Below are 19,546 nucleotides of genomic sequence, written 5' to 3' on the forward strand. Positions count from 1 at the left end.
ACTGGAAAAGTCTGTTTATAAGGCAGATTCCAAGGCTATACCTTCCGGGAAATTTCTCATTCTATAGGTGAGGGCATCCACTTTAGTAAGCTTTACAGGACCACACTTTTTAAAACCTCTTTGTGTGCTCCCATTGTCGTTGGAAGTGGGGGGCAGCGGTGGCGGGAGATGAGAGTGGAGAGCTTTGCCCACCCGGGCTTCTGGGTCTCCATAGGAGCACACTGTCACAATAAAAACAAATTCATTTTGAGTCGCGCTTTCAGGGTAGTAGATGCTTTTGTGTGCCGTACTTTGTCGGAGTCCCGCAACAACTCTATGGGGTAGAAATTAAGAGTCTCATTTCATAGGGGAGGAAGCTGAGGCTCAGAGAGGGGAGATTTGCTCAAGGTCACGAAGCGAGAAGTGGCAGGGCAGAAACCGAAAGCCAGGTTAGCAGATTCCCAGCTCAGAGACTTTCCGACTACGAAGGGAGGCCTTGAGTGGGTGGGGCTCAGGCCCTTGCTCCAGGCTGCTTCCAAAATGGTGGGGGCCTTGGCGTCAGCAACGCCCCCGCCCCTTCCGTCCACCTCCCTCCTTCTTCCCCAGGCCACCCAGGCGGGGGGAGGGGATGGAACGGAGCAGCCCACGTGACTGCCAACAACCTGGCGCGTGACGCAAAGCGGCGGGGCCGGCGCTCGCCTTGCCTTGTGGGAAACGTTGTTCCGTAGACCGTCAAGCTTGCCAGGAAGGCGGGACCTAGGACTACACTTCCCAGGAGGCCGCGGGGCGACGCCGCAGCAGACGTTGTCGGAGAGCTGGGACGCGGGGCGCGCTGTCGGGCGGGGGGCAGGTTCGGGCCGGTTGTGCCGTTGCGAGGTTGCTGCTGCCGTCGCTGAGGTGGGCCCAGGTGAGTGAGGGCCCTTGATGGGAATTAGGGCAGCTCAGTCTGCTCCAGTCGTTTCCTCTTTTATCTTTTCTCCGCGGCCGCTGGCTCACGGTGCCCGGCAGGCCTGGCGCGGAGCCGCTCCCCCTCGCCTGCTCCTCGGCTTCTTCAGAGCGGGCCCTGCTCGCTCCGGCTCCTCCCCCTCCCCGCCCTTCAGGGCTTCCCCTCGCTCCGGCCTAGCTCCCGACGCTCAGGGCCGCGTTTCCTCCGCAGCACCTCCTATGCTTCTTTTTCTTGCTTGCAAGCTGCCAGGGAGGGGCCTCCACCTCCTCTATCTCCCCCGCTTAGTCGGGTGAATCCTGAATCCTATTATTTGGATTTCTCCTTTTCCCGGAACTCTTGAGTGCCCTTCCCCCCAGCCTAATCTCCATTGGCCTGGATCTGTCTTCTTCTAGGGCGCATGTGGTTGACACTCAGTAAATGTTGGTACCTCTTCCGTTCTTTTCTGCCTTGTGGCCAGAGGAGGCATAGTCCAAATTTATCACCCACGGGAACATTGGTGCGCCCACTTTCATTTCTCTTGCGCTGGAGGTGAGGCCGACTTGTGTTCCAGTGGTAATTGGCGAGTGTTCTGCCCGAATAAGGTAATTTCCTTCATCTCCCTTAGCACCCAAGCCACTTTTATCAGTTACCCTCTTTGCCTTTCTAAGTCATAGGGATGGAGTATGGCGGCAGAAACTGGCGAGTAGTGCTGGTGCCCAGCAGTTGGAGCCATCAGTGGTAGTTGAGTGTTTACGAGGAGGTTGTTCATTGGATTGAAGGAGAAGCCTCTGAGAGCGTGGTAGAGCCTGGCGGGAGAGAGCCGATGAAGCTTCTGGTGGCAGCGTAGCGGAAGGGTCCTGGAGCCAGCTGCCTGGGTTCAAGTTTTGGCTCTGCTAGCTTTTGGTTTCAGGTCGAGGAGCTTCACTTCCAGGTCGTTCAGCAACACTGGTTATTTTATAGCGTAACTGTGAAGGTTAAATGAAGTAAATTGAAAACCGCTTAGCTCATTACCTACCAGGTATTAAGCACTAGTATCATTATGGTTACTTTTAGAATTTATAGGTTGTAGGCCCAGAGTGGAAAGGCACGTATCACACCATCTTTTTCTTTCCCTTTCAGATGGCCCTCCCTTTTCTTGTTTGTGGCAGTACGGTTTTTTGTAGTTTTTCCTGTTATCTAGACAGACCGATGTGTGTATCAAGCCTGTTAAAGAGCCAAAGCGGGCTGCTGCCATGAAGAACTTGTGGAACAAACTGGGCTTAGTTCGTTCTCTACTGGGAAATTAGTTTTGTGAATTAGTATACATACTTTAGCAATATCAAAAGCAGTTTTTTTCTGCAGCCATTTAAGCTTGATTGTATTTTGTAGAAGAGTGGATTGAAGTTTCTGTTAGGAACTGTCTAACTAAAAGCCTTGACGTTCAATACAATTCCATCTCTGCTTTTTACATCTCTTAGCGCTAGTGAAAGATGTCCGGTTTTGGAGACTGGTGTTCTGAGTGTGCAGATTAGGTACAGTCCAATTGTAGCGGTGGTGGTGTTAATAGCAGTCATAGCAGCAGCAGTAGTAGTAGTTCTTTAGCATATTAGTTTAATAGCATAACTAGTACAGGTATTTTTTTATTAATTTATTTTTTATTTTTAGCTGCTTTGGGTCTTTGTTGCTGCGTGCAGGCTTTCTCTAGTTGCAGCAAGCGGGGGCTACTCTTCGTTGTGGTGCGCGGGCTTCTCATTGCAGTGGCTTCTCTTGTTGTGGAGCACTGGCTCTAGGCATGTGGGCTTCAGTAGTTGTGGCACACCGGCTCAGTAGGTGTGGTTCGCGGGCTCTAGAGCGCAGGCTCAGTAGTTGTGGCGCACGGGCTTAGTTGATCCGCGGCATGTGGGATCTTCCCAGACTAGGGCTTGAACCCGTGTCCCCTGCGTTGGCAGGTGGGTTCTTAACCACTGCGACTACGCCACCGGGGAAGTCCCCAGATATACATTTTAAAACCTTTTTTTCCAGGGGTGTAGAAAACGGATTGTGGGGCTATCAGTTAAGAGGCTATTGTACTGTTATAGCCTGGAGATGATAGTTGCCTGAAGTAGAGAGATGGAGTGGAGATGCGTTGGTGGGAAGAAGCAGAGGGTTTTGAGATTAGGTAGTTTCAATATTCTCTAGAGCAAGACGTTCTTAGTACGGTCCATGGACTACAGGGAGCTCATGAACTCTAAAAGTTTTGTGAGGGAAGTGCATTTTCTCAAAGGGTCATTAACTTTCCATCCATTAGAGTCTTAAAATTTAAGAACCAGTGCTCTATAGAGTTTGTAATTCAGGTTTTTTTTTTTTTTTTTTTTGGCTGCACCAGGTCTTAGTTGCTGCACGTGGGCTCTTGGTGGAGGTTTATAACCCATAAAAAAGTAATTGCCCATGGCTTACCAGGAGAGTTAAGAGTCATGGGTACCCTTTCTAAAAGATTGCCTTTTTTTTAAAAAAATAAAATTTATTTTATTTATTTATTTTGGCTGCGTTGGGTCTTCATTGCTGCGTGCAGACTTTCTCTAGTTGTGGTGAGTGGGGGCTACTTTGTGTTGCGGTGCGTGGGTTTCTCATTGCAGTGCCTTCTGTTATGGAGCATGGGCTCTAGGTGCAAGGGCTTCAGTAGTTGTGGCAAGCGGGCTCGGTAGTTGTGGCTCATGGGCTCTAGAGCACAGGCTCATAAGTTGTGGCACACAGGCTTAGTTGCTCCACGGCATGTGGGATCTTCCCGGACCAGGGCTCAAACCCGTGTCCCCTGCATTGGCAGGTGGATTCTCAACCACTGCGCCACCAAGGAAGCCCAAGGTTGCCTTTCTTTAGGGAACTCGTTTTTTGTTTGTTTTAAATCAAAGTTAAATGCTGTGCCATAGAAAAGTCACCTTTTAGTTTCTTTTTCTCTAGGAGTTATGGGCCGATGCACATACTGAGGAAGCTGAACATTACTGAGCTCAGTTTCACGAAAATCCATATTCATTCCTACTGTTTTCTTCCATTGGGTTTTGTTTATAGTTCCTATTTTAGTGGTTGAAATGGAGCACCTTAGTGTGTGAAGAGTGAGATTGTTTTCTTCTTGCTTTCCTTCTAACAGGGGTTTCATATGTATGTTTATATATTTTGTAGTGTATCTTTCAGACGATAGTGTGTTACTGGAAGCATAGGGTGTGCTTTTTTCCACACAGTTAGAGCTCTACCACTGGAAGAACCATGTATTTTTCTTTTTATGGCAGATGTTGAAGACTGAAGCCTCATGGACTAAATCCAGTCGGCAGATGTGTTTTGTTTGGCTCACACAGTGTTGTAAATTTGAATTAGTTGTCAACATTGAAAAACAGGGAGATTTCATGTAAAAATGTGGATTCAGGCTGCTTTGAAAAATCAGATCTGGCAGCCATGGACCTGTGTTTCTGCTTGCAGCAGCAGTCTTTTATAGTTGGGCATGTCCTTATATCACCACTAAAATATATTTTTTCTGCTTTGGTGCTTTATTTGTTTCCTTTGTTTCTTCTTTAAAAAAAAAAAAAGGAAATTTTAGATAACTTCAGAAGAGGGAGATGGAGCAGTGCAGTGGGGAGGGGGGGCCCCAAAACATTGAATTATTTTGTTTCCAAATTGAAGAAACCCAAGGGCTTTTAGAAAGCAAAAGGCATTGATCTGACCCCCGACCACGCCTTTTGAGCTGGCACGTGCGGTGTCCTCATTTTTGTTCTGCCTGATTTGCTTTTCAGCACCTGGAATGCAGTAACTGCACAGCGTGGCTTGTGCGTCAGAAGGTAGAAGGCCGAGCAAAGAGAAGTTGCTGAATGTCTAATTAGAAGACTTTTGGCGCCTGTCCTGAGGCAGAAGTGTGTGTGTGTGTGTGTGTGTGTGTGTTTAATGTATGCATTTGTGAAGTCCATCGCTTTGCTTTCAGAAATCCTGTGTGTGTTTTGGAGAGGTTCATAACTCAATTTTATTTTTGTTTATTTTAATTAAAAGGTCAGGATACATAAAGGATTTAAAAAAAAAAGTACTTGGCTGCGCTGGGTCTTAGTTGCGGCGTGCAGGATCTTCATTGCGGCATGCGAACTCTTAGTAGAGGCATGTGGGATCTAGTTCCCTGACTAGGGATTGAACCCGGACCCCCTGCATTGGGAGCATGGAGTCTGAGTCTTAGCCACTGGACCACCGGGGAAGTCCCTACAGAAAGGCTTGATAGAGGAGTCATAGAGGTGAGACTGCTTTCTGAAGTTACTGTAGAGATTTCTTCACTCCAGGACTCTCCATTGTATCAGGGCTTCCCGGAAAATGATCTCATTGTGTCTAAAGGATGTGTCCTAGAGTCTTGACTAAAACCTTTGGCTACCAGATTATGGGCTATCAGAAAAAACTTTAAAAATGAAGGAGATTGCGGAAGTTGGTCAGGCGCCAGAGTGGGGTTGCCCAATAAAGAAAAAGAATTGGGTAAATTTTTTAATGTAAAAAAAATCCTTGTTTCAGGTGTAATAAAGTTATCCTTTACAAAGCCTTTTTTTGGCCGCACAACATGCAGGATGTGGGATCTTAGTTTCCCGACCAGGGAGACCAGGGATCAAACCCCGCACCCCCTGCAGTGGAAGCACGGAGTCCTAAGCACTGCACCTCCAGGGAAGTCTCACTCTGACAGTTTTGAAGTCCCTTTGTATGCATGTATCACATTGGAAAGTGTTCTGAGAGAGGCTTTTCTTGATGACCTTATCTATAATGGTACTCTGATCATTAACCAATACCCCTCCCCAACCCTGTGTTATTACTATGGGATATTACATTATTTATTTTTCATCTGTTGTGTCTTCACCTTTTTAGAGAGTGAAGCAGGGATTTGTTTGATTCACTGCTGAATCCCCACACCTAGGACATTCTCTGTTAAAAAGAAGAGGCTTAGTAAATATTGAGAGAAAGGATGAATTAATATGGGAATAGATGGCTGACTGGGTGACAGTCTCTGGAAGTGCTCCCACTATCGAGTTCTAGCTTACTCGGATTCTGTTGAAAATAATTTGTATGGCGGTTGGTGAGGAGATTGCCAAGGGGCAAGGGGCAAGAGGGTACTTGCTGGAGTGATAAAAGTATTCTATTGTTGGGTTCGGTGGTGTTTACATAGTATATTTTGTCAAAACTCACTGAACTGTATCTTTAAGATGTGTACATCTATTATATATGAGTTATAATAATTTATAAAAATTTGTATTCAGAACTCATTCTTTAAAGGCTGTTCTGTAAAACTGAGGTAATGCGGGCTTCCCTGGTGGCGCAGTGGTTGAGAGTCCGCCTGCGATGCAGGGGACATGGGTTCGTGCCCCGGTCCGGGAAGATCCCACATGCCGCGGAGCGGCTGGGCCCGTGGGCCATGGCCGCTGGGCCTGCGCGTCCGGAGCCTGTGCTCCGCAATGGGAGAGGCCACAACAGCGAGAGGCCCGCGTACCAAAAAAAAAACAAAAACAAAAAAACTGAGGTAACTCTGTAGGTAGGCTGTGGTAATGATTGTTTTCCTTGAATTTTTGGTAAGTTTAGCCAAGTGTAGGTGGGACAGGAGGTTTTAAAATACTCTGGAGTGAGGAGGTGCTTCAGGCGTTATGAGGAAAGGAGGCTAAGCTGGCCAGGCTCTGAATAGCCCACCCCCATTTCAGTCTGAGGTGCTGCATTGATATTTTATACTTCGGGGTTTGGTAGGGGATATTTTCTGTTCCACTTTTAGCAGAATATTTTCAGCTGTAGTGTTCATTTAATAGGGCATGGTCATGGAGTTATATGATCTGTGGTACCTAGAGACCTTGGAATGAGATGAGAAATGGAAGTCGTTTCTTATCAGAAGTTTTTTGTTGTTGTTTTTAATTAAACTGGGACCTTGGGGCAAGTTGCTTAACCCTTCAGTGTATGTTCAATTTCAGATGGAGATGGAAATCTCTTATCTACCTCCAACAAGGGTTATTGTGATGGCTAGATGGTTAGCCCAGTGCCAGGGTTAATAGTAGGGATTCAACAAATTAATTTTATTATATATGGAAGATGGATTGCTTGTGAACTACTTGGGAAAGGGAAGTAGTTATATGGCATTAAATCTGAAAGGACAGTGAGAAACACCCAGAGCTCTCAACTGATAGCATATGGAAAGTGCTGAGTACATGATTAAGTTGGTGTTCAAGATTGTGAGGGAAGGATGACTTAATTATTCAATAAACAGCTCTGGATCAGTTGGCTAACCTTTTTGAAAATTACGTTAACTTGACAAAATAAATCACGTGAAAACAAGAGAGATACAGATTAAATTAAAAATGAAATACCGTTTTTTCCCTCAGATCTCCATCATGATAAAAAAAACAATATAACAGTTATTGTTGGTGAGGGTGTGGGGAAATGGACATTCTCAAGTACTCCTGGTAGCAATATAAGGTGCTGTAGCTGTTCCAGAGAACAACACAATATACCTGTGCTTTTAGGAATATACCATAAGGAAATAATTGCACAGGTCCTTAAAGATAAGGATAATCGTTACAGTGTTACATTAAGTGAAAAATTAAAGACAACCTAAATGTACACCACTAGGGAACTGCTTATGTTATAGCATGTGTGTACAGTGGAATGCTAGGTAGAAAAGAGAAGTAGATGGAAGCACCATATTTGTTGACATAATACAATGTGTAGAAAAATGCCCAGAACTGATGCTTTTGTTCTGTTCAAAAACCTTTCTGACTCTCCATTTCCTCCTTAGTCAGTGTTTATTAAGCGTGTACTGAGCTTTAGATTCTGTTGGAGAAAAATTACCTTAAATATGTGGTCTGTGGTCTAGATCTGCACAGTTCATTTCGGTAGCCACTAGCCAAATGTGGCTAGCTTACTTTGAGTTAATTAAAATTAAATACTTAGTATACTTATTTAGTATACTTAGTATAGTTTTCATACTAGCCATATTTCACGTGGTCAATAGCAGCAACATGTGAATGGTGGCTGCCATTTTGAGTAGCATAGATACGGAACATCTTCCTCATCTCAGAAAGTTCTGTTAGCGTGGATCTAGATTGTCTTTTCATGTTTTTGTCAGCATTGCTTCTGCATATGATAGGTGGGGCCTCAGAGTAGTTGCAGTTTTCTCCCCTTAGAGTTTACAAAAGAATTTTGGACTTTGCTTTGGCTATCATTTATGCATCACCATTTTCATAATATTTAAACTCTCTTTACCTCTTAGCCCACAATGGGTTTGTTCAGAATGCAGAGAGAATGCTACCTCTGTGGCCAAAGGGGAAAACATGGGGACAATTTTGCTAAACCTCCTAGTTCTGGATTAGAATTTTTTTTAACCTATTAGAGTTTCTGTACTTTAAAAACAACTGAGCAGGAACTGGAATTGAGATTCATGCATGGATTGTTTTTGATGTTGTATGGCTTTTCTTTTTTTGGGGAAAGAGGGCATTAAATACTAAATGTCGGCTAAGTGCTAGGCATTTACTAAAATGAAAATAACGTGGTATACAGATCTTTACTGATTGATATTCTTTTAGGATTTAACTTCTGTCCAGGTTAGTTATTTTTTAGAAGTGGATGGATTTATTGCTTAAATCGGGGCTTCAGATATTGCCTTCAGAATATTGGTTATTTATGTTGGATGAGCTAAATCTCAATTTGTTATTTTGGGGCTAGGGTAGGCAAATATATTCCCACTGTGTTCGTGTTACTACAGTTGTGATGATCCCATTGAATGTGGCTGAGATGAACTTTTAGAAGATTTAGTGTAAGTTGGCTTTTACATTCTCTCATCCCTTTAGGCTCATGTTTCTCTTATACTGGGTAGGTTAGTTGCTCTGCATCAAGTGTTTTTCGTAGGGATGAAAATTTCTTTGAATTTTTTTTTTCTCGTCCAGTGTTTTATTATGAAAGATTTCAAGCATGCAGAAAAGTTGAAAGAATTGTACAGCGAGTACCCATATGCCCGCCACCTAGATTCTACATTTGTTAGCATTTTGCTATGTTTATTTTATCACATATCTTTTTTTTTAATCACATATCTTTATACTCATCACTCCACTGTATTTTTTTTCCAGGTTTTTTTTGTTGTGGCTAAATATACAGAACATAAAATTCACCATGATAATAATTTTTAAGTGTGCAGTTCAGTGGTATTCAGTACATTCACTGTTGTGCAGCCATCATCACTGTTCTTCTGCAGAACGTTTCATCTTGCCAAATCGGTACTCTATACCCCATTAAATCGTCAGTCCCCTTTCTCCCTTCCACCCCCAGCCTCTGACAACCATCATTCTACTTTGTCTCTAAGGTGTAGACTGCTCTAAGTACCTCATATAAGGGGAATCAAAGAGTATTTGTCTTTTTGTGACTAGCTCACTTCAGTTAGCATAATGTTCTCAAGGTTTATTCATGTTGTAATATGTCAGAATTTCCCTTCATAATATTCCATTGTATGTAGGTGTATACCACATTTTGCTTATCCATTTATCCATCAGTCAGACACTTGGGTGGTTTCCATGTTTTAGCTATTGTGAATAATGCTGCTGTGAACCTAGGTGTACAAATATCTCGTCAAGACCTCGCTTTCAGTCCTTTTGAGTATATACCCAGAAGTTGAATTGCTGGATCATATGGTAATTCTATGTTTAGTTTTTTGAGGAACTGCCATTCTCTGCTGTTTTCCACAGTGGTTACACCATTTACATTCCCAACTACGGCGCCAATTCTTCCACATCCTCACCAGCGTTTCCTCCCTCCCTCCCTCCCTCCCTTCCTCCCTCCTTCCTTCCTCTTTTCTTTTTTTTTAAATAGTAACCATTCTAATGGGTGTGGGGTAGCTTTGGTTAGCATTTCCCTATTGATTAGTGATGTCCTCTTTTCATATGCTGTGGACCATTTGTGTATCTTCTTTTGAGAAATATTTGTTCAAGTCCTTTGCCCATTTCCTTATTTTTTTTGAAGCATTTTAAAGTAAGTTGCAGAAATCAGTACATTTTATATTTAAAGGCTTCAACATGCATATCATTAGCTAGAGTTCAATATTTATGATTGAACTCTTATGAGTCCCTTTTTGGGGGAGGACAGGGAGGTAAAATTTACGCACCTAAATGTTACCATCATTTCTTTAATTTATACGTGCTTGGATAGAAAGATTTTGAGTGCCAGTTCTTAGCTGGAATAGTTCCCTTTCCTCTGATTTAATGATGTTTGTCTCAAGTTAGATTTACTTTTATCAAATTAATATTGTGACCATATAATTTATCTTTTTGAACCAGGACACTACTGAGAGAGGGGATGCTATTAATACACTGGGACAGCAAGTGTAAACTGACTATCTTGAGCAAACCTGGATATAAGGTTAAATGTTAAATATTAAATAAGAACTAAAGAACTAAATATTAAAGAACTTTTATAGATTGAGATTCTTTTCAAAGTAAATGCTTATTTAAGCACTTTACATGCATTATCTCATTTAATCCTGCATATTACAGGGTAAGTGAAGAGTTTCTTGTTTTACAAATGATAAAGTTGAGGCATAAGAGATCAGTTTAGGAAGAGATAAGATTTGAACCTAGGTCTGACTCTAAACTTCCACTCTTAGCAACTGCTATATTGCTCAGAGTAAGGGTCCAGGGAGTGGATTGACCAGTAAATGAGGAGAGTCCTCACATAACAGAACATCCCATTTTGTTATTGTCATGCTTATTAGATCCAGAGTTAAATTATTTAAATCTCGCTTCAAGAATAAATGGACTTGAATCTACCAGCCGACTGCAGAGGCTTTTTGATTCGCCTTGCTGCAAGTAGAATGACAGGAAGATGTATTTCAGAATCAATAATATTTGCCTAGCTTTTCTTTTTTTTTTTTGGTTGCTCAGCACGGCTTGTCGGATTTTAGTTCCCTGACCAAGGATTGAACCCTGGCCCTCAGCAGTGAGAGTGCAGAGTCCTAACCACTGGACCCCCAGGGAATTCTGTTGCCTAGCTTTTTTTTTTTTTTTTGCGGTACGCGGGCCTCTCACTGTTGTGGCCTCTCCCGTTGCAGAGCACAGGCTCCAGACGCGCAGGCTCAGCGGCCATGGCTCACGGGCCCAGCTGTTCTGCGGCATTTGGGATCTTCCCGGACCGGGGCACGAACCCGTGTCCCCTGCATCGGCAGGCGGACTCTCAACCACTGCGCCACCAGGGAAGCCCCCTTGTGCTGTTTTGACAGTTGAATGAACAGTGTTAGTTGAGCACTGGAAATTCTCAAGTGTAATTGTTTTGAATGTCATTTGAGTTTACCCACTACAGTGAACCATCTCTTCAACAAATAGTTGGACTCTTGGTTCAGAAGCAGTGGATCCAAAATTCATTGAAAGAATGATACATAGAGTGTCATTTAACTATTGCAAATGCTTTCTCATATCATTTATTATCATTTTTTAATATTTTTGAAACATCTTCTCTTTGAGAGAAGGCAGCTTAATGAAAAAATTTTAACATGGTTAGCCGAAAGAGCAGCTTCCTGATAAAATCTGATACCTGCCCTGACCGTTAACGTGTTGAGCTATTTTCATACATGAGCCATGAATGTAAATCAAAGGTTAACTGTTTAATTTCGAAATTGTCACCTAGCATTGCTGGGATTTTTAGGAAACTAAGATTTTATGTGCTGAGGGCTTCCCTGGTGGCGCAGTGGTCGAGAGTCCGCCTGCCGATGCAGGGGACACGGGTTCGTGCCCTGGTCCGGGAATATCCCACATGCCGCGGAGTGGCTGGACCCGTGAGCCATGGCCGCTGAGCCTGCGCATCTGGAAAAAGTATACATAAGCTGTAACTTAAGTTCCAGATATAATATGTATATATAATATTATAATAATGTGTTATTCCATCTGGAATCTTAACCTTTCCCTTCTCACCTGATCTTATTCTGGTAACTAATCCTAGAGCTGTGAACAAGAAATAGGAGATGCTTTCTGAGGAGAGGATCTTTGGATTCCTTGTTCTGTATTAAATATCATTGCAGAGCTGTAGGGATACAGGCTTTGTCTTCTGTATTGTTCATCCTCCTGCCTTTACTCCTTTTACTGTGTAGGAAAACATTGTTCAAATCAAAATTTTAAGTCCTGGATACACTTTTTGGATGCATTATGTGTACAAAACTCAGCCTTTCATAGAGTAACTCCTGAATAATCTAGTTTTCTGTAGAAAATATTCACAACTTTTTCTTGACTATGTTTTTTGCGGCATGTGGGATCTTAGTTCCCTGATCAGGGATCAAACCCGTGCCCTTGGCATTGAGAGCGCGGAGTCTTAAGCACTGGACCGCCAGGGAAGTCCCTTGACTGTATTTCTTGATACAAGTTATATAGCATTTGGTGTAATTTTTTTTTCTCCCTGAGTAGTCAGCACCTGAATTGGACCCAATGTGGAATTAAACAAAATGCTAGGGATTTAGCCGGATCTCTGCTTTGCATTGGACAGATATTTTAGTATCAGCTCAGTTTTTTTAAAGGTGATTCTGGAAATGGAAATATCTTTAAGGATTTAATTTGTTGTTTGGTGGTTATGTAAGCATGTTAGTGGGGAAAAAAGCCTTAATAAGTATAAAATCTTGATTCACTACTGAAACAGTTTGGGAAAATAAAATTCTCCTTGTTGAGCCTATCCACTGTTACCCTTTCCCTTCCAACTTTGTATTTTTCAAACTGCCCTTTTAGAATACTGTGTGCTATGTGCTTTACATACATTAATTCGTTTAATCCTATGGTAATTTTATAAGATCAGTGTATCTGTTTTTTTTTTTTTGCTGTAAGCGGGCCTCTCACTGTTGTGGCCTTTCCCCTTGTGGAGCACAGGCTCCAGACGCGCAGGCTCAGCGGCCATGGCTCACGGGCCCAGCCGCTCCGCGGCATGTGGGATCTTCCCGGACCGGGGTACGAACCCGTGTCCCCTGCCTTGGCAGGCGGACTCTCAACCACTGCGCCACCAGGGAAGCCCTGTATCTGTTTTTTGATATGAGAAACTTAGTAAGATTACACACCTTGTTCAAGCCTGCACAGTAGTGGATTCTAATCCATGTCGGTCACATTTGCAGAATTTTTGCTCTTAATCACTCTGCCTGTATTCAACATATACTTTTTTTTCTTTCTTTTTTTTTTTAAGAAAGAATTATTTTATTTTTGGCTGTGCTGCACAACTTGCGGAATCTTAGTTCCCCAGCCAGGAATGGAACCCGTGCCCCCTGCAGTGGAAGGCAGATTCTTAACCACCGGACCACTAGGGAAGTCCCTAGCTCTTGATTCTTGATACCAAGAAGTTGTTTTTTGTAACTTCTTTTTCTGCTCAGGCTTCTGTTTGTGGGATTCATTCATGGTATGTGTGTTCTTCATTTTCCCTGTTTTATAGTATTCATTGTATGAAAGTGCCAGTTTTTATTTATCCATTTTGTACTGTATCCTGTTTGTACTCAGAGAGCGCTGCCAAGAATATTCTTGTATATATTTTCTACTGACTTGAGATAATTTCTCTAGGGTTTATACCTAAAACTGGAATTTCTGGTTCATGGGATGTGCACATCTTTAACTGTCATATTATTCTCCAGAGGAATTATACCAGTTTATACTCCCAATATATGCATTTCTGTTGCTGTACATCTTAATGGCACATGATGTCGTTAGACTTTAAAATTTTTTGCCATTCTTGTGAGTATGATACATTTTATTATAGTTTTAAGTTGTATTTCTCTGATTAGTAGTGAAAATGAATCTTTGCATGTGTGTATTAGCCATATAGGTCTTTTCTTTTTTTAATTGATCATCCCCTTAGCCCACTTTATTTTTAGCGTTTATCATCACTTGACATACAGTATATAGTTACTTGAGTGTATGTCTTGCTCCACCAACCACAAGATGAGAGACTTTCTCCTTTTGTCAGTGTTGTATCTCTAGTGCCAAGGACAGTGCCTGGCATACGTAAGTGTTCAATAAGTATTTAATAAGTTAATCTTTTTTTATCTGAATAATTGAGTTTTTTGCCTTTTTATTGATTTGTAGAAGTTCTTTATATAGAGTCTGGATTTTAATCCTTTGTTTATGTGTATTGCAAATATACTCTTGTAGTACGTGGTTTTGATTTGATTTTCTAAAGCATATAGACATATTTACCAATCTTTACGTCTGTGGTTTATACTTATAACTTATTTCAAATCCTCTACCTGGAATTTGTACAAATATTCTCCTATATTTTCTTCTAAATGTTTTAAATCTTTTCACATTTAATGTTTGTTTATATGCTTTTTTTTTTAAGTCCACTTGGAGTTTATTTTGTGTGATGTGAGGTAGGGGTCATTGGTGAGCAGTTACATTGCTTATAAATGTTTTAGAAATAAGATGCATTTTGTGAGAAACCCTGTATTTAGGAGTGGCTAGGTGGCCTTGGGATTTTGGCATTTTGTGGGAAGAAGAGGTTTGCATCCCTAAAGGTGTTTGTAAATTGATGTTGGGTTAACATCAGCAAATTTACAAAGCAGTTGCAAATTTATTTCTAGAATTAGCAGAACCAGAATATATGTGGACATTTTGGGTAGAGTTCCAAAATTGCTGATAAGACTATTTCTTAATTTGTTTGAAAATAAGTTATTTGGCAGTACTCTGGGAAGTAGTTTTGATCTTTGTGTCAAACCTAGTAGCTTCTTCCAATTTGTAATTTAAAAAGGAAAAATAAGAAAGAAAAAAAATCTCTGAAGGTGAATGTACTTTAGTAGGTTCTCCAGCATGACATGATCATATCCAAATTGGTTGCTGGAATAATGTCACAAATATTTGTAACAGATTATTCCGGCATCAAATTTAGTCTCTTTCCTGTTGCTTGTTTACAGATGAGATGAAATGTGACTCATTTAGAAGTTGGTTATCCTGGCCTGATGCTCTGGGTTAATCAAATTACTATTTTGGATAAATTTTTTTAGTGAAAGTAAGCAGTTGTGGAAGATAATACTCTGAATGTACCATCCACTTTTCCAACTCTGAAATTAAGTTTTTTGGGAATTCCCTGGTGGTCCAGTAGTTAGGACTTGGTGCTTTCACTGCTGTGGCCTAGGTTCAGTCCCTGGTCAGGGAACTAAGATCCGTAAGCCACACAGCACGGCCGAAAAATAAATAAAATAAAATAAAATTAAGAGTTTTTTTGTGGATTGAAATTTCGTTTCAAATAGGCCTTTAGTGAATTAGATTTATTTATTTATTTATTTAGATTTAGTTAGCATCTCCCTGTAGCTTCCAGTAGTGTAAATTTAAGGCAAATAATAGATAATTTAGGGAAGACATTTCATAAAGCACATTTAAAAATTTTTTTCCTGTTAGATAATTAATTGGGAAGAAAAGTGAGAAATTAGAGCAGAGTGGATGAAGTTTGTGGTTTAAGGTTCTTTAACAGGTAAAAGGTAGCATGATGATGTGGAAAGAACCGGGACACACTGAGAGCTAAGGGCCTTTAGCTCTAGTTTTGCCTCATCTTCTTGGGCAAATCTCTTCCTTTATCTGGGTTCAGGTTTCCTTCTGTGAAAAGTAGTTGTAGTTTAGATAATGATCTCTAAGAGTGCTTCCAGTTCTTAATGCTTTGTGACTCTAATTCTAGTGAGATTTGTCCATAACTCTGATATGCTTCTGGGTTAGATTGGAGTGGATCATGGTCTCTTAATCACACGACTCTCTGCTCTTTGATTAAAGCTAGCTGTAGACTGACTCAGGGCTGCACACCCTGTACGTGGTCTGATGTAATGAACTTTCTCTTTATTCTCCTAGTGCTAGGAGAAATAACAAATAACTATTTACAAATAACTATTTCAGTGAGGTTTAGAAACAGAGGCATACAAGTCATAAACGTAGGTTGGAAGTTGTATTAATACCAGGGTCTTGGCAGATAATGATAATACTGAGCAGAGATAAACTGCTCTGCTGTATTATAAGCACCTTAAAAGGGCACAGATTTTCTGATTCATCTTTGCGCTTTCCATAGTGCCCAGTGAAGGAAATTAACATTTATATTGTTACTTGAGTCCTTGCTATATTACTGTGCACTGTACTGTGATTGAGATGCTTTCCTCATTTAATCGCTTCAGTAGCTTATGAGATAGTGTTGCCCTTATTTTATAGATCAGGAAACTGAGACTTAAAGGAGTCAAAATGCTTTAAACTAGTTTTTTTTTGTTTTTTTTTTTGCGGTACGTGGGCCTCTCACTGCTGTGGCCTCTCCCGTTGTGGAGCACAGGCTCCGGACGCGCAGGCTCCGCGGCCATGGCTCACGGGACCAGCCGCTCCGCGGCACATGGGATCTTCTCAGACCGGGGCACGAACCCGCGTCCCTTGCATCGTCAGGTGGACTCTCAGCCACTGCGCCACCAGGGAAGCCCTAAACTAGTTTTTATGTGACGCAAGAGTCTGTTCTCTTTATTGCCTCAGTATGCTGCCTAGCAAAGACATTATCCATTGGGTGTACTCAATGAATGTTAACTCAGTGAAATACTTGTGAAATGTTTTATGTTCATTGTTTTGGATCTTTTTTTTTTTTTTTTAAAGTATTTATTTATTTATTTAGGGCTGCGTTGGGTCTTAGTTGCAGCATGCGGATCTTTTGTTGTGGCGTGCGGGCTTCTCTCTAGTTGTGGCTTGCGGGCTCAGTAGTTGCAGTGGGCGGGCTTAGTTGTCCTGCAGCATGTGGGATCTTAGTTCCCCGACCAGGGATCCCCTGCATTGCAAGATGGATTCTTAACCACTGGACCACCAGGGAAGTCCCCCAACTAAGTATCTTACTAATAGGACATCCTTAAGGCAAGGCAACATGTGGTTGGCAGTTGTGTTCCAAGGTAAAAAATTAAACCTGAGAGGGGGACTGGAAGTTGAGGATAGGGAGGGTAGAAATCAGGAAGGAGACCTCTTTTCATTATGTAGTCTTATACAGTTTGAAATTTTTACTGTGCATGTATTACTAAAATGAAAAAATGAGGTAAAAAGAATTAAATATTTTAAGTTTGCTAAGGCAAATGAAACAGTTTAAGTTAATATCTCAAGTTCTATGATTCTGTACATGTTTTTACCATTTTAAAAACTGTGTACATGTGCCACAATATGGCTGAACCTTGAAGACATGCTAGGTGACGTAAGTTAGACGTAAAAGGACAACACTGTATGATTCCACTTGAGTGAGATACCTAGATTAGTCAACTTCATGGAGGCAAAGTAGAGTGGTGGTTGCGGTGGTGGGGGTGTTACTGTTTAACAGGTGCGTGGTTTGTCTTGGGGAGATGGAAGAGTTCTGGAGGTGGATGGTGGTGATGGTTGCATACCAGTGGGAGTGGGCTGAATGCCACTGATCTGCGCTGTACGCCTAAAAGTGGTTAAAATGGTACATCTTGTGTTATGTATATTTTACCATAGTAAAAAACATGTATATTATTTAGCTAGTATTTACTCATTTTGTTATTCAACACCGGGGAATCCAAAAGCAGGAGTTTGATCTGGTACTTGCCCTCAAGGAGCAAAATAGTCTAGTAATATTGCATGATTAGTATTTTTCAAGGAATAGAGGCTTAAGTTGTAAGGAAATGGTGATAGCTTATAAAAAGTTGTAATGTGATAAAATAAATTCTGGGAAAGTAGCTGTTAGGATTTCCTGACAGTCTTACATGCTGAATAGGCCAGAGGATTCAGATGAGAAGGTTATAATTTTGCCCTGAGGCACCTCTGCATAGCCTGAGAGCAAGATGTTAAAAATCACCTGTCTTGGTAGGAACTGTCAGGTACACAGATGGCATGTTGATCTGTCTCTCTCTCTTGTAAATTGAGAACCTGGGGCACAGAATAATGGTGTCATTTAGGGGGTCAAGCTCATTCAGCCTGGAATGAAGTATAGGTTTGGGTTTGTTGCCAGAGTGTTCTGCTTCTTTAAGAGATTTGGAAGATGTAGTGTCTTATATTCTGAGTCTGCCATAAATCCAGACTCTGAATTATCAAGAGAGAGAACATAATTGTTTAATGACCTTGTGACTATCCACACCAGCTAGTTGAAGTCTTGTTGTCTTTTAACTCTGTCATTTTGACATTGGCCCGATTCATAATTATTATTGTTGAGTACTAATGGTGTGCTAAGCACTTTCAGTAACTTTATGCATATTAATTTATTCAATTTTCATAACCCTTTGTAATAAGAACCAGTTTTACAGGTAAAGAAACAGAGATAGTGAGATTTAATAAAGAAATTTATCACAGGTCTAAGTCAGTTGGTGGAGTGGGAATCAATCAAATCTAGGCAGTCTAGTTTTAGAGCATGTGTTCTTTTTTATTATTTATTGGTTAGTGCTTTGCAGATTGCTTTGGGATGATGGATTACTAATTTTATTTGCTTTACTGTAAGTTGCTGGGCATAAGTATTTAAAAATGACATTTTCTACTATTTGAGACCCTACAGTTTTGGGAATTACTGTTCATTAAGGGTTTATTCTTGTTTGGCCATTTGCACTAAATGACTTTGTTAGGCAAATTATGTAAATTGAATACAGTTTTTATAATACAGGTGTATTAGTGAGAAGAATGGGATTCTTTTCGGGGGATAACACTTCTTTTAATTGGGGTCCATAGCAATTGATGGCACATGTTCATCTGTTAATGATGAAATTTGTAGTGAGATTTTACAAATGTCATCTTTTAAAAATATTAATTAATTTATTATTTTTGTCTGCGTTGGGTCTTCGTTGCTGTGCGCAGGCTTCCTCTAGTTGTGGCAAGTGGGGGCTACTCTTCGTTGCGGTGCGTGGGCTTCTCATTGCGGTGGCTTCTCTTGTTGCAGAACATGGGCTCTAGGCTTGCGGGCTTCAGTAGTTGAGGTGCGTGCTCTCAGTAGTTGTGGCAGATGGGCTTAGTTGCTCTGAGGCATGTGGGATCTGTTCCGGACCAGGGCTCAAACCCTTGTCCCTGGCATTGGCAGGTGGATTCTTAACCACTGTGCCACCAGGGAAGTCCCCATATGTCATCTTTGAAAACGTTTTTTCACACAGGTCCTGCCAAATACTAATCTTAATCCATGAGCATATGATTTTTTTTTGGAGCATATGATTTTAATTGAGCATATTTATCACTTGGAAGGCTTTATAGAATTCTGTTAGATTCTTTTCTCGATATTTGCTGTTTAGCCTGCCCTTACACTGCACATTAATCATTTCCAATTGATGATTAGATGGAAGTTCCTTAGTTGAGTTTAGATGGATTTTGAAATATGGAGATTTCCTTTGCACTTGCATTGAGGAAATATGGTAAAACTGTAGTTTGAGCTAAGAAAATATGTCTGCTTCAAATTTGTGTGGGACTGGAGATCTCATTGCTTGTTTTAACGTTCGACAGTACAGGAAATGAAAAAAGTAACAACATTACTTGTGATTCAAACAATGTATGTTCATTTTAATTTGCTGTAGTATGTTTCCCATAGAAGTGCTGTTTTGTCTTGTTAATTTTCAAATGGATTTATTAAGAGACGTTATTAAGTGTGCAGCAAAAGTTAATTTCCAAAGCCATAAAGTATTCAGTAATAGTGTTTAAGGGTGATTCGTCTTCAGAAAAATTGCAAATTCAGTCTTTTGGGTTTTTTTTAGAGTATTTATTTATTTAGGCTGCG

General features: G+C 41.2%; 1 protein-coding gene across 5 annotated transcripts in view; it reads left to right on the forward strand.

Annotated features, from left to right (window-relative positions):
- The first annotated feature begins 751 nt into the window (after positions 1-751).
- THRAP3 (thyroid hormone receptor associated protein 3) overlaps positions 752-19,546 on the forward strand; it is a 73,006-nt gene continuing 54,211 nt past the window's right edge. For 2 of the 5 annotated variants that reach the window (XM_024738749.1, XM_024738750.1), the window contains exon 1: positions 762-886. The gene's annotated coding sequence lies outside the window, so the exon portion shown is untranslated. Of the gene's footprint in view, positions 887-1,132; positions 1,507-19,546 lie in introns of those variants that run through there. The other 3 variants (XM_024738754.1, XM_024738752.1, XM_024738751.1) reach the window with 3 other exon arrangements.

The sequence above is a fragment of the Neophocaena asiaeorientalis genome, unplaced genomic scaffold (assembly GCF_003031525.2).
Source record: "Neophocaena asiaeorientalis asiaeorientalis breed wild unplaced genomic scaffold, Neophocaena_asiaeorientalis_V1.1 scaffold106, whole genome shotgun sequence".
Lineage (NCBI taxonomy): Eukaryota > Metazoa > Chordata > Mammalia > Artiodactyla > Phocoenidae > Neophocaena > Neophocaena asiaeorientalis.